This window comes from Ursus maritimus (assembly GCF_017311325.1).
Source record: "Ursus maritimus isolate PB19 chromosome X unlocalized genomic scaffold, ASM1731132v1 scaffold_X1, whole genome shotgun sequence".
NCBI lineage: Eukaryota > Metazoa > Chordata > Mammalia > Carnivora > Ursidae > Ursus > Ursus maritimus.
The window spans coordinates 45,209,060-45,222,527 of record NW_024423319.1 but is presented as its reverse complement, the minus strand read 5'-3'; the positions used below and the strand labels follow the sequence as shown (position 1 = coordinate 45,222,527).

The window sequence follows — 13,468 nt, the reverse complement described above, 5'->3', positions numbered from 1 at the left end:
TCTGCTCTCTGGAGGGTGCCGTCCACGAATGCGCCCGCTCCCCCGTGCAGGTGGCTACCGCTTCCCGGCTCCCCAACGTGGAGGCTCCCTCCCCCTTCCGTTTATCTTCCGATATCTGTGCGCGGTTTCAGGGCTCCCTGCTTCGTACCTCAATACTCAGCGCTGGAGATGTTCATTTGTAGAGATCCAGATGTATCTTCCTGCATCTCAGGCTGATTCCGTGGATGTTCAGGATGGTCTGGTACCTATCCAACTCGACTCAGGGGACCGGCTGAAAAAGGGGTCCCCTACTCCTCCACCATCTTCCATAAGCACTGGGTGTTATACGCAACTAATGAATTATGAACTTTACATCAAAAACCAGGGATGTACTGTATGGTGACTAACATAATATAATAAAAAAACATTAAAAAAAAGAACTTAAAAAAAAAAGGGATGCTTTGCCCACAGGGTCTTTTACCTGAGTTAAGAGATAAGCTGAAAAGAACTTAATCAATTAGAAAGTACAGACTGAGGTCAAAATGGAGGTAGTCAAAGTCCTCTTTCATCATAAATGGTAGCTGCCTTTCCTTCCCAGATCAGGGTACTTCTGTAGCATTTTGATCTGCCTCCTCAGCCAGGGAGACTTAACCAAGAGGCATATTAGAATCACCATGAGGAAATTTTTCTTAAGTTTCACTCGAAACTCCCTTGTTGGTGGAAACTGTACTTCTGCGTCAAAGGCCACTCAAGTTATTAAACCATAATAAAATGTCTGAACACCACGTGCTGCAGAATTTCTTCTTGCTTGTGAGAGGTCAATATTTGGTTCTATTTAGACCTCCATCTCCTTTACTCAAAGTCCACCTATTTAAATGTTAATACCATTTAAAAACACCCTTACAGAAATAATGGAATAATGTTTAACCAGGTATCTGAAAACCGTGGCCCAATCATGTTGACACATGAAATTAACCATCACACTTAACTTAAAAAATTATCTGTTGATTATCTGGAATTGAAATTTAACTAAGTGTCTTATCTTTTATCTGATAACCCCACACATAGAGAGCTCTGTGGAGAACACCCAAAGTGTTCCATTCAACAGCCCCTGTGAGCTCCCAATGGATGCCAGCACCAATCTTCACTCATGTGAATGAGTTCTCCTGGATTTCCCAGCTGAGAGGTGCCTCCAGATGACTGCAACCCCAATTAACAGACACCACATGGAACAGACAAGAGGCAGCTGAGCCCAGTCAACCCATAGCATCCTGAAAAATAATACATGCCTATTGTTTTGGAGTGTTTGCTAAGCAGATATGGATATTCAAAGCATTATTATTTTGGCGAATGTTCCCTCTTTTTCTGTGTTCTGTTACCATTGGATAAGATATGGATTCTCTTATCCTTGAAGGGTTGGTGGGACCTTGTTATAGTTTTGCCTATAGTTTGTGTGGTGGTTTACGTGTGGAAGTACATTTCCGAGCATTTCATCAGTTCCTTTGAGATGGGATTTCCAAGGGAAATTTTCACTGTATACAACATTCATACTAGTCTTGGAAATTGGAAAATAATTTCATAATAATTATGAAATCACAAGAATTAAGATACCAAAAAAGTGTTGCTATAAGAAGTTACACAAGGGAAAGCCTCAGAAGTTGGGTTTGGGGTATTCATCTAGAACAAGGAGTATTTATTCACTTTGAGAAGTGTTTCTCAGAGAAGGTGTCCTGAAACACTTTCTCCTGCTACTGGTATTGCCTTTGGCAGGAAGCTACTCTGTTTGGGTACACAAAGCCAGGACTCCTTCAACAGACCAGAGATAGATCAGCATTGCAGTCTTTGACATTTATGAGTGTCCCAAAGCAGCACCGCTGGGTGGACAAGAGTGTCCATTTCTGGAGCTCATTAATAGGAAGCTCACTTGCCAGAAAATCTAAGCCACTCTGAGATCACTTTTATAAGGAATCAAGTTGATGTATTGTTCTCCTTATCCTTTTTTTCCCTTCATATTTCTCAGTTGGTCTATAGTTCAGACATGAAGCAGGGGTGTATTTACGGGGAACAATAAAGACACAAGCATTTTGAAGCAAGAACATAGTACTAATTGGTGAGCCAGTGAGACACATAAAGTGGACAAGAGCTGTGGGCCAATTGTAAGACCCATCCCTGAGGACAGAGCAAGACACATGCTCCAAAAGAGCAGCTTGTTATAAGAGTTTTGAAGGGAAAAGTTCTGGCTGTGCAACCCCTTTTTTTCTCCTAACCTCACCAATTAGGTAAGTCATCCCAGTAAAAAAGAGAGTGACTATGTAGAGGGGCTGGAAGTGTTTTGGTCATGTATGTCCCTCCACTTGGAAGAAAATATCAGAAATGGTGGATAAGAATTCCCCAGGATAGCATAATTGACTAGGTTTCTGCCTACTAAATGACTATATTATTCTAGGTCTGCCTCCTAGAAGAAATAACTGAGATTTCTTGAATGACATTTTTGTGTACGTATCTAGATCATTCAGTCATATGATTATAGACAATCTCTTAGTTTTCTGGTATAGAAGGCTAACAAGCTTAGCCTGGCCTTGGTTTTCCACGTTCTCCTGCCAAGTGGTAACTCATCTCCAAGAACTCTAGGATACCTCCCTGGGATTGTGTGTACTGATAATATTCCCGTACTGTCTCTTTAATGCAAATGAATTCCTGAAGACAGGAGCATTCTTTGTTTCATCAACCCGGGGCAGATTTCCACCAACTGCCTGGGTCCCGGTCTGGAGCCACTAATTACTATTCTTTCTCAAGTGGTGCCCTGAAGAGAGAAGGTGTGTTGCTTTCAGCCTTGGGCCAAGGGGTGGAGCAGCATGTGGAGACATTTCCAGTGGCGAAGACAGGCTCGCATCGCGGTTGCCATAGAAACCTGACGTCAGTGGGGCGACCGTGATGACTTTTTGATAGAGACAGACGTGCCCTGGAGAGCAGAGCAAGTCCCGCCTTCAAGTGTTTGGGGCTCAGCTGAAGTCATGGGTCGCCGCGGTGGGGGCAGAGCCGCCCTGGGGTGTGGGGAGACAAAGGGATCCAGATCCAAGTCGTCTCTTTCCCACTTTGGGGCTTGGTTCCCCAGCCATCTTTTAGGTAAAATCATTGGGGTCCCTCCCGGCTGCAGTGAATGTGGGTCCTCCTCCAAGGGTGCCCTGGAGCTGCTTTGCACTCAATGCTGGGGCGCGGAAGGAAGATAGGTAACGAACGAATCTGAGCCCCAGCTTCCGCTTCTGTAAAATGGCGTTAAGAATGCTTAACCTACCGGATCGCTGAGAACATTTAGCGATACACATAAGTAAGCTCATGGCCCTGTGGTTATTACGGGATCGTGAATGCCTGTGTGAATTCTGGACACTTCTTGTTCCTTTTCAACTTTTTAATTAGGGGATAGACGAGGAAAGGCGGGGGGGGGGGGAGAGAGAGAGAAACAGAGCGAGAAAGCCCTGGGTGAGAAGCCCATTCTAACCTCTGGTTGTTAGGATCAGTTCCTGCTTGTATCACTGTCGTTGTCCCTCATCTAGTGCCTAGCATGGTGCTGGGCACATAGTTACTTAAGTAAAGCGAAATGATTGCTGGATCTTCCTTTCCCTGTGCAATGCAGCTGGCAGAGCTCAGATCAGTTGTCTGAAGGAGGCGGGTTCTGAGGAGCTGGGTCCTGATGGCTGCTGAAGCTTCTACTTCAGGTTCAAGGGCAGCAGTCCTCAGAAGACCCCAACACTTCGGATCTTCGGTGGGATCTGATTCCTGGCTCAGGTGAGTTCATGGATGCGATAAAAGCATGTTGTGCGGTAGCTTCTGTTAGGTTCACAAACTAACCTAAAAGTAGAGAATCTACTTTGATCTCATCATGAGAGAAAGTTGAATGTCACTGCATCAGCAACTACATGCTTTGCAGTAGCTCTGAGGCCCATTTTAGAAATGCTTTGTCTGCAAGCAATGAATTGTTTAGCTTGAGGAAGGATCTTTACATTTAACATGCATGTACATAAATTTACATATACTTTTCTGACTGTATAATTTATAATCAGTGATTTCCCTGTACCTCTCAGATGGTCCTTGAAATGTGCCATTGGTTCAGAGGTCTTCCTAGCAATTGAAATTGTAATATGGATTCTTCCATGCTCACCATGCTTTTAATCATTGTGTAACGAAATATTTTAAGGAGCCAGGAATTTTTCAAGTGTTAGTTAAAACATCAGTTACGAGAATTTTTGTGTTTTCAAAAATATTAATTACCCTATAGTTTGCCCTGTTATAATGATGCCTAGTCACGTCACCTAAGATAACCAGGTAAATTTAAATGTTGTTGTTATTATTTTTCCAGGACATAACATTTTCAGCTCTGTATTACACAGCCTCCCTACCTCTTTCACTGCCCTGTCCCCAAGCACAAATAACTCCTGTTACCAAAGATTAGTTTTTATGTCCTAGAAATTTATTTAAATAGAATCATAGAAATTTTATTCTTTTTGGGGGGTGATCTGGCTTTGTTCATTCATGATATTTATTTTTAGATTTTCCATTTTGTTGCATATGTCAGTAGTTCATTCTTTTATTGCTTAGTAGTATTCTGGTATATGAATATACTACAATTTGTAGTATAATGTACAATTTGTTTTATCCATTTACCTATTGATGGTTATTTCACGTATTGATAGATGTTTTTCAATTTGGGGCTCTTTCTTGGGGGAAAGACTCTTTTAAATAAAGCTGTTATGAACATTTATGCATTAGTCTTTGCACAGACGTAGGTTATACTCCTCTAGGATAAATACTTAGGAGTGCAGTGGCTGGATCACGTGATAATTACGAGATTAACATTGTAAGAAACTGCCAAACTTTTCCAAAGTGGTCCCACCAGTTTTCCTTTCCACCAGCATTTGTATGAGCATTTCATCCCCCACAACCTTGCCAAGACTTGGTGTGTTCAGTCCTTTCAATTTTAGCCAATCTCATAGGTAGTATCTTTTTTTAAAATTTAAATTCAATTAGCCAACATATGGTACATCATTAGTTTTTGATGTAGTGTTCAATGATTCATTAGTTGCATATAACACCCAGTACTCATCACATCACATGCCCTCCTTAATGCCCGTCACCCATTTACCCCATCCTCCCATCCACCTCCCCTTCCACAACCCTCAGTTTGTTTGCCAGAGTCAAGAGTCTCTCATGGCTTGTCTCCCTCTCCGATTTCTTCCCATTCAGTTTTCCCTCCCTTCCCCTATGATCCTCTGTGCTATTACTTATATTCCACATATGGGTGAAACCATATGGTAATTGTTTTTCTCTGATTGACTTGTTTCACTTAACATAATCCTCTCCAGTTCCAACCATGTCGATGTAAATGATAGGTATTCATCCCTTCTGATGGCTGAGTAATATTCGGTTGTATATATAAACCACATCTTCTTTATCCATTCATCTGTTGAAGGACATCTCGGCTCCTTCTACAGTTTGGCTATTGTGGACATTGCTGCTATGAACATTGGGGTGCATTGTGGCCCTTCTTTTCATTACATCTGTATCTTTGGGGTAAATACCCAGTAGTGCAATTACTGGGTCTTGGGGTAGCTCTGTTTTTAACTTCTTCAGTAACCTCCATATGTTTTCCAGACTGGCTGTACCAGCTTGCATTCCCACCAACAGGGTAAGAGGGTTCCCCTTTCTCCACATCCTCGCCCACATTTGTTGTTTCCTGTCTTGTTAATTTTAGCTGTTCTAACTGGTGTGAGGTGGTATCTCATTATGGTTTTGATTTGTATTTCCCTGATGGCAAGTTATGTGGAGCATTTTTTTCATGTGTTCGTTGGCTGTTTGTATGTCTTCTTTGGAGAAGCATTTGTTGATGTCTTCTGCCCATTTCTTAACTGGATTATTTGTTTTTTGGGTGTTGAGTTTGGTAAGTTCTTTGTAGATCTTGCATACCCTTTATCTGATATGTCATTTGCAAATATTTTCTTCCATTCCAAAGGTTGCCTTTTAGTTTTGTTGGCTGTTTCCTTTGCCCTGCAGAAGCTTTTTACATTGATGGAGTCCCAGTAGTTCATTTTTGCTTTTGTTTCCCTTGCCTTTAGAGACATATCTTGCAAGAGGTTGCTGCCGCCAAGGTTGAAGAGGTTACTGCCTGTGTTCTCCTCTAGGATTTTGATGTATTCCTGTCTCACACTCAGGTCTTTCATCTGTTTTGCGTTTATCTTTGCGTGTGGTGTTAGGGAATGGTTCAGTTTCATTCTTCTGTATGTAGCTGTCCAATTTTCCTAGCATCATTTATTGAAGAGGCTGTCTTTTTTCCATTGGATTTTCTTTCCTGTTTTGTCGAAGATTAGTTGGCCATAGAGTTGAGGGTCCATTTCTGGATTCTCTTTTTTGTTCCATTCATCTATGTGTCTGTTTTTATTCCCAGAGCAATCTACACATTCAGTGCTATCCCTATCAAAATACCACGACATTTTTCACAGAGCTGGAACAAGCAATCCTAAAATTTGTATGGAACCAGAAAAGATGCTGAATAGCCAGGGGAATGTTGAAAAAGAAAACCAAAACTGGGGGCATCACAATGCCTGACTTCAAGCTGTATTACAAAGCTGTGATCATCAAGACAGCGTGGTACTGGCACAATCACAGGTAGTATCTTGCTGTGGTTTTTATTTGCATTTCCCCAATGATTAATGATGTTAAGCAGCTTTCATGTCTATTCAAAACTTTTGCCCATTTATTGAAGTGTCTTTCTTTCTTATTGACTTTTGTGAGATTTTCTATATTCTGCATACGCATCCTTTATCAGATATATGATTTTCAAACTTTCTCCCAGTCAGTGGTTTGTCTTTTCATTCTCTCAACAGTGTCTTTGGAAGAGCTGAAATTTTTAACTTTGAGGAATTCCAGTTTATCAATTTGTTCACTTATGGGTTGTGGTTTTGGTGGTCTCATCTATGAAATCATCACCTAACCCAAGGTTGCAAGGACTCTCTCCTGCATTTTCTGGTAGAATTTTTCAGTTTTTGCTTTTATATTTTTGTATATGGTACATTTTGAGTTAACTTTTTATGTGGTACTGTATATGTGGATTACAGTTTATGTTTGCAGATCTGGATATCCACTTCTCCGAGCACCATTTGTTGAAAAGAGTATCCTTTCTTCACTGAATTGCTTTTATAGCTTTGTTGAAAATCAGTTGTCCATATATGAGTGGGTCTATTTCTGGATTCATTTCATTCCTTCGATATACATTTCTACCTGCATCTCAATACAACGCTGTCTTGATGGTTATAGATTTATAATGAGTTTTGAAATCAGGTGATGTTTATTTTTCAACCCTCTTGTTTTCAAGTTGTTTTTCATAGTCTAGGGCCTTTCATTTCCTCATGAAATTGGTTAATTTCTGTGGTTAATTACTGTGTGTTATGTGTGTCTTTTTTTAAATAATTTTTTTATTATATTATGTTAGTCACCATACACTTTTAGAATTTATACTGGGATTGCACTGAATCTATAGATCAGTTTGAGAGAATAGATATCTTAACAACACTGAGTCTTATAAACCGTGAAGATGGCATATCCCTCTATTATTTAGGTCTTATTTAATTTCTCTGAGCAATGTTTTATAGTGTTAAATGTACAGGCATTGCACATCCATGGACAGATTATTCCTAAGTGTCTCATACTTCTGTTACTCTTGTAAACAGCAGTATTTTAAATTAAAATCTTCATGCATTTTCTTTTTTTAAGTTTTTATTTAAATTCCGGTTAGTTAGCATACAGTGTAATATTAGTTTCATGTACAATATAGTGATTCAACACTTCCATACATCACCTGGTTCTTATCACAAGTGCAATCCTTAATCCCCATCACCTATTTCACCCATCCCTCCACCCACCTCCCCTCTGGTAAGCGTCAGTTTGTATGTGGTACATATAGTTAAGAGTCTGTTTTTTGGTTTGTCTCTCTCTTATTTTTTCCCCTTTGCTCATTTGTTTTCTTTTTTAAATTCTGCATATGAGTGAAATCATATGGTATCATGTATATTATATTCACTGAAATGTCAGCAGTCAAATGTTCAACAGAAGCTGTTGCGGAATATTTTTGGTTGAAACTACAGGCTACTCTAGACTGGAAAATGCACTTGATCTATAACATGCATTTGCCTGTATTTCCAGATTAGTTTTTATCCAGTATTGGCAATCTATTGAAACTAGGGAGAAAAATGTCCCAGAGACAATTCAGTAGGTTACCATATCGAGATAAATCCATCACTAAAATAGTTACTAAGCTTTGAAATTTATGTGTGTAGTCAGAAATGAATCTGTTGAATTGTGGGGGTTTTCTTCTTTACGTGCCAGTGAATCCACTTCAGTGAATTCCTGGGATCTTGGTTGGTGAGAGAGATTAGAGGCTGGGGGAAGGGAGGGAGAGAAAGAAAGAGAGCATGTATGTTTGTGGATCTGTATTCATGTATGTGTATATTGCTAAAGCTGCCAGAAATCTTTATTGTGAAGGATACCTGAAGTTAATTACTGTGTGTTATGTCAGTCCCTATTTAATTCCTAGCACATACTGGAACCTAATCAGGGTGGATATTGTCTGTTCTCCACCACCTTTATTTACTTGGCCAGCATGGTTACCATGGTGACTCAGTGACTGGTGATATTAGATGCGTATCCATTTTTTTTAAAGATTTTATTTATTTATTCGACAGAGATAGAGACAGCCAGCGAAAGAGGGAACACAAGCAGGGGGAGTGGGAGAGGAAGAAGCAGGCTTATAGCGGAGGAGCCTGATGTGGGGCTCGATCCCATAACGCCGGGATCACGCCCTGAGCCGAAGGCAGACGCTCAACCGCTGTGCCACCCAGGTGCCCCGATGTGTATCCATTTTGATTCTCACCTGAGTCACTTGTTGCTATGGTTTCAGTCAAGTATTGCTTTTACAATTTTGTCATTCCTCCTAGAATTATTAGTTAACGTTTGAGTGTAAGGTCAAGCTTTCCCTTTTCCCCTTTCATTGATGAATTAATTATATAACTAAATAATAAATTGTTTTCAATTATATAAGTACAATAGATTCCTATTTTTGTTAAGAGTTTATTACGATTATGTATTTTGCTATGCAAATTGTCCCAGAATTGGCCAGGGTTTACCTGTCAAGTTGGCCTCTGTGTCCATTAAATATCTCCCTAAGATTTTTTTGAACATGTGTGTTCTTTTCTGAGCCTGACTATCCCCTATACATAGAAAGGAAGTAATGATGCCTACCTCAGAGTATTGCTTTGTGAATTTGAAGATTAAAAAACAGCAACCAGCAGTGTATGGCATCTAGTGTGCCCTCAGCAATGTTAGCTCCCCATTCCAGTGTTGCAGCCTTTATTCTTTTGATTCCTCTAACATTAACATCATAGCATAACTACTAGAGGGAATATTTGGACATTTAACAGCAAACAAGGATGAGCCCCCATTTCCATGATGTGAGAGCTTCAGTGTCACTGCTGTGCATGGGAGGGGGCTGTGGGATGGAGCTGGGGAGGAGCACAGCATCACTGCACAGCTTCCAGTGACCTGGGTGGTGACAGGCAAGCACATGCTCACTCTTTTCCACTGAATTTCATGTGTCCTTCCTCCCTCTTACTTTCCTCTCTATTCCATGTGCTCTGGGATCCCCTGCCTCTCCCTTCTGGAACATCAAAGAAGGTGTGGACTCTGAGCCCCAGAACAGGAGATGATAGAGAAGAACCAGGTGTGATGTCCAGTGTGCTAGATAATTTGCTGGAGCAAGATGAAGAGATCAGGGTCCCATCACTGGGATACTTTAGGTAAGTCACTACTCTTCCACCAGCCTTGTCAATATAACAGGATAACAGTTCCAAATCTTCCCCACCACCCAGGAACACTCTGGAGTTTAAGTGTGATCCCATGTGGGAAAGCAGTCTGTGTTCATAGGTGGGAGGGAAGGACCGGTGCACGTTTAAGTAATTATACTAGTAGAGACACTCTGAATACCAGAGACCTCTGCACGGTAGCCATTAAATTAATGCTACACCAACGTCAACTGTTTAGGTCAGGATTTTTCCAAGTGTGGTCCATGGACCACTTCATCCATATTGTCAGGGGATTCTTGTAAAATTGTAGACTCATAGACCTACCCCAGGTCTTCTGAATCAAAACCAGAGTAGTGTGGTGGAAGGTGCCTACATTTTTAACGGTTTCTCCAGTTGGTTGTGGTATTCATCCAAGTTTGAAAGCACTGCTGTAGATTTTTTTTAAAGATTTTATTTATTTATTCGACAGAGATAGAGACAGCCAGCGAGAGAGGGAACACAAGCAGGGGGAGTGGGAGAGGAAGAAGCAGGTTCATAGCAGAGGAGCCTGATGTGGGGCTTGATCCCATAACGCCGGGATCACGCCCTGAGCCAAAGGCAGACGCATAACCGCTGTGCCACCCAGGCGCCCCAGCACTGCTGTAGATTAAATCAAAAAGATCTCTTTAAAATTTTGAATCCTTTAACATCTAATTTTTTTGTTAGTTTCTCTTGCTACTCAGCTTGAAATATCTGTGTCTTCTTTGGAGTGTCATATAGGTAGCAATTCCCTTTACTTACATAATATTAAATCAATGATTTATATGTGAGGCACTGAACTTGGCACTGGGGACATAGTACAGGGAATGACAAGTGGTATTGCTGGAGTTTCATTGTAGTTTGAAAAAAAATTGGCAATAAGCAAGTAAACACATCACTAAGTGGGCCAATTCCCTATGGATATGAGTGCTTTCAAGAAAGTGAGCACATAAACAGAGTAAAAACTGAGGACAGGGGTTATTATGGATGGGGTTGTCAGTGAAGCTTTCTCGTGAAGTGCATTTGAGCTGAGTCCTGAATGACAAGACGAAGCCAGGCCTGGGCAGACATCTCAGTCAGTGGCACTAGTTATTCCAGAAGCAGATGATGAGTTTGAGTGGCTGGAGCCTGGCAGACAAAGTGCAGATGGTAGGAGATTATGTTAAAGGGCAGATAATGGCCGCATCATTTGGGCTGTAAAGGAGATTGGAGTTGTACCAAGGGTGGATGGTTGAAGTGTGGTAGTGACATGATCTGATTCATGTGCTCACAAGGTGACTGTCCCTCTGTGAAGAGAATCGACTGGATGGGAGCAAGATGGCTGTGGAGATAAGCCTAAGGAAAATCTTGCAGAAGTCTGGAGGAGGGACAAGGGTGGATTGTCCCAGTGCTGCAGCAGTGGTCAGGGGTCTGGGGTGGCCCTAGCCAGGGCGTGTTCTAGGTAGAACAGGCAGGACCTGCAGTGGCTGTGGGTGGGGATTATGTGAGGATAAAGCAGCATCGTGGATGAGCCCTTGGTTTTTTGTTCAGCCATGTGCAGAAATGGCGGTGCTGTTTCCTGAGGTTGTATGTTCCAAGTGCTTTTGAGATGTTTTCATGATAATTAGATATCCAACAGTGATTATAGTGAAAGTAATTTAAAACACGCCATCAGTTGATGAAGAGGATTCAGTCAGAAGATTATTAAGCCCTATTAAAGACGCATGAGAGCCTTTTGTAAAACTATCAAACTGGTAAAAATGGTTTTTATTAAAAGCAGGGCACTTTTTTGAGATATTACAATATGCTGAGCACTGTTTTAAGGGTTTTCATATATTAACTCAATTAATTCACAAAACAGTAATCCATGAAGTAGGGCTGATTGCTTTTTCAATTTTACAATAGAGGAAACTGAGTTATCAAGACAATTTTTCCTTCTTTCAAGGTTAGAGAGCCAGCAATCCCAGCATTTCTACAGTTGATTTTTTTTTTAAATAATGTGATTCCTAACCATCTTTTTAAAAGCCAAAACACGAGGGAATAATTTTTTAAAGTGGGGATATTTTTTTAAAGCTTATTACTTCTATGGTCATGATCCTGGTTGTACAGATGAAACAACTAAGTTACTGTAAGGTGAACTCTTCTTTGGTGAGGAATACTTTTGGCATTCAAAGTTACATACTTTGGAGCTGGTAGAACTAGGGTTTGGACTCAGTCTCTCTCCAGAGCCCGTACTCCTAACCAGTGTACTTAAGAAGAAGAAAAATAGATTTGTTGAACTATCTGAGTACGTGGTGGTTAATGTCAGGCCAGCGCCATATCACTTTGGGTGGAAACTAGGCTTCGGTAGGCATTTTGCCACATACAGAGGTATTTATTTAAGAAAAACAAAAAGGTAGTAATTATAAAAACGGGGAAAAAAAGGTAGCAATCATCGCAGTTACTATACTACAACTTGGCTGTTAAGACCCTTGGACTTCCAGGGTGAATTCTTTTCACTATAAGGAAATCAAAGTACTTTTGTGGATGGGAACCACATTGTTCTGTGCCCTAAGCTTCATTTTTTCAGAGGCAGGGCTTTCAGACCATCTTTGGCAGGTGAGGCCAGATGAGGTATGGTGACTTACCCGTGGTCATCTAGAGTTAGTGGACTAGGTCTGGCCCTGGGGCCAGGTAAGTCTCCTGCTTTGCACCTAGTTGCCTGTTCATCAGACATAGCATTAACCTGTTCTTATGTTTAGTAAATCACTTTTCAAAGGCTCAGAGGTTGTATAATTCTCTGAGGTTACCTACCCTTCAGGTAATAGAAGAAGGCAAAGGAAATGGGATATTGATTTTCTTATCCAGTCCCCAACTGTATTGGGAGATTAGAAGGAAAATTTCCTGGAGTTATCCAACACGTCCTCTTTTGTATTTGACTCCTTTCAGTCAACATGTTGTGTGTGAGGTTTACATTATTGCTGTCTCTACTTGTAGATTATTCGTTTTCACTGATGTATAGTATTATACTGTTTGGATATTTCACAAAAAATGTATCCATTATCGGGATTTGGGTATTTTCTAGTCTTTGTCTTATTATAAATTATGGTGCTGTGAACATCATGTACATAATCTTTCAGCCCGAGAAATCTTTACATTTCTCTTGGGCCTGTAACTACCGTAGACCAAGGGGTGACATTTCTGAGTCATAAGATACGTGTTTGTTCAGCTCAGGAGACACTGCGAATCCATTTCTCCGAGTGGTTCTTCCAGTTTCTATTTCTGCCAGCAGTGTGAGAGTCCCACTGCTCTGCGTCCTCTCCAACACTTGCTTTTTTTTCCATCTTTTTGTTTCTTATTCTGATGGGCGTGTGGTAGTATCTTATTATGGTTTTAATTTTACTTTCTGTTTCAATTTTTCTTTAATTAAACTCTCTCTGTAGTATTGTCTCTTTTAATCTAAATAAGGTAGTTTCTTTTTATCTATTTATTTATTTTTTAATATAATAATATTTTTTATTATATTATGTTAGTCACCATATAGTACATCCCTGGTTTTTGATGTAAAGTTCGATGATTCATTAGTTGCGTATAACACCCAGTGCTCCATGGAATACGTGCCCTCCTTACTACCCATCACCAGTCTATCCCATTTCCCCACCCCC

General features: G+C 40.7%; 1 long non-coding RNA gene across 3 annotated transcripts in view; it reads left to right on the top strand.

Moving 5' to 3' along the window:
• The first annotated feature begins 2,871 nt into the window (after window positions 1-2,871).
• The window catches only part of LOC103674977, a 12,208-nt gene continuing 1,611 nt past the window's right edge, over window positions 2,872-13,468 (top strand). Inside the window, exons 1-3 of one of the 3 annotated variants that reach the window (XR_571757.2) lie at window positions 2,872-3,105; window positions 3,614-3,765; window positions 9,700-9,821. This is a non-coding gene — a long non-coding RNA (uncharacterized LOC103674977). Of the gene's footprint in view, window positions 3,106-3,613; window positions 3,766-6,418; window positions 6,479-9,696; window positions 9,822-13,468 lie in introns of those variants that run through there. The other 2 variants (XR_571758.2, XR_571760.2) reach the window with 2 other exon arrangements.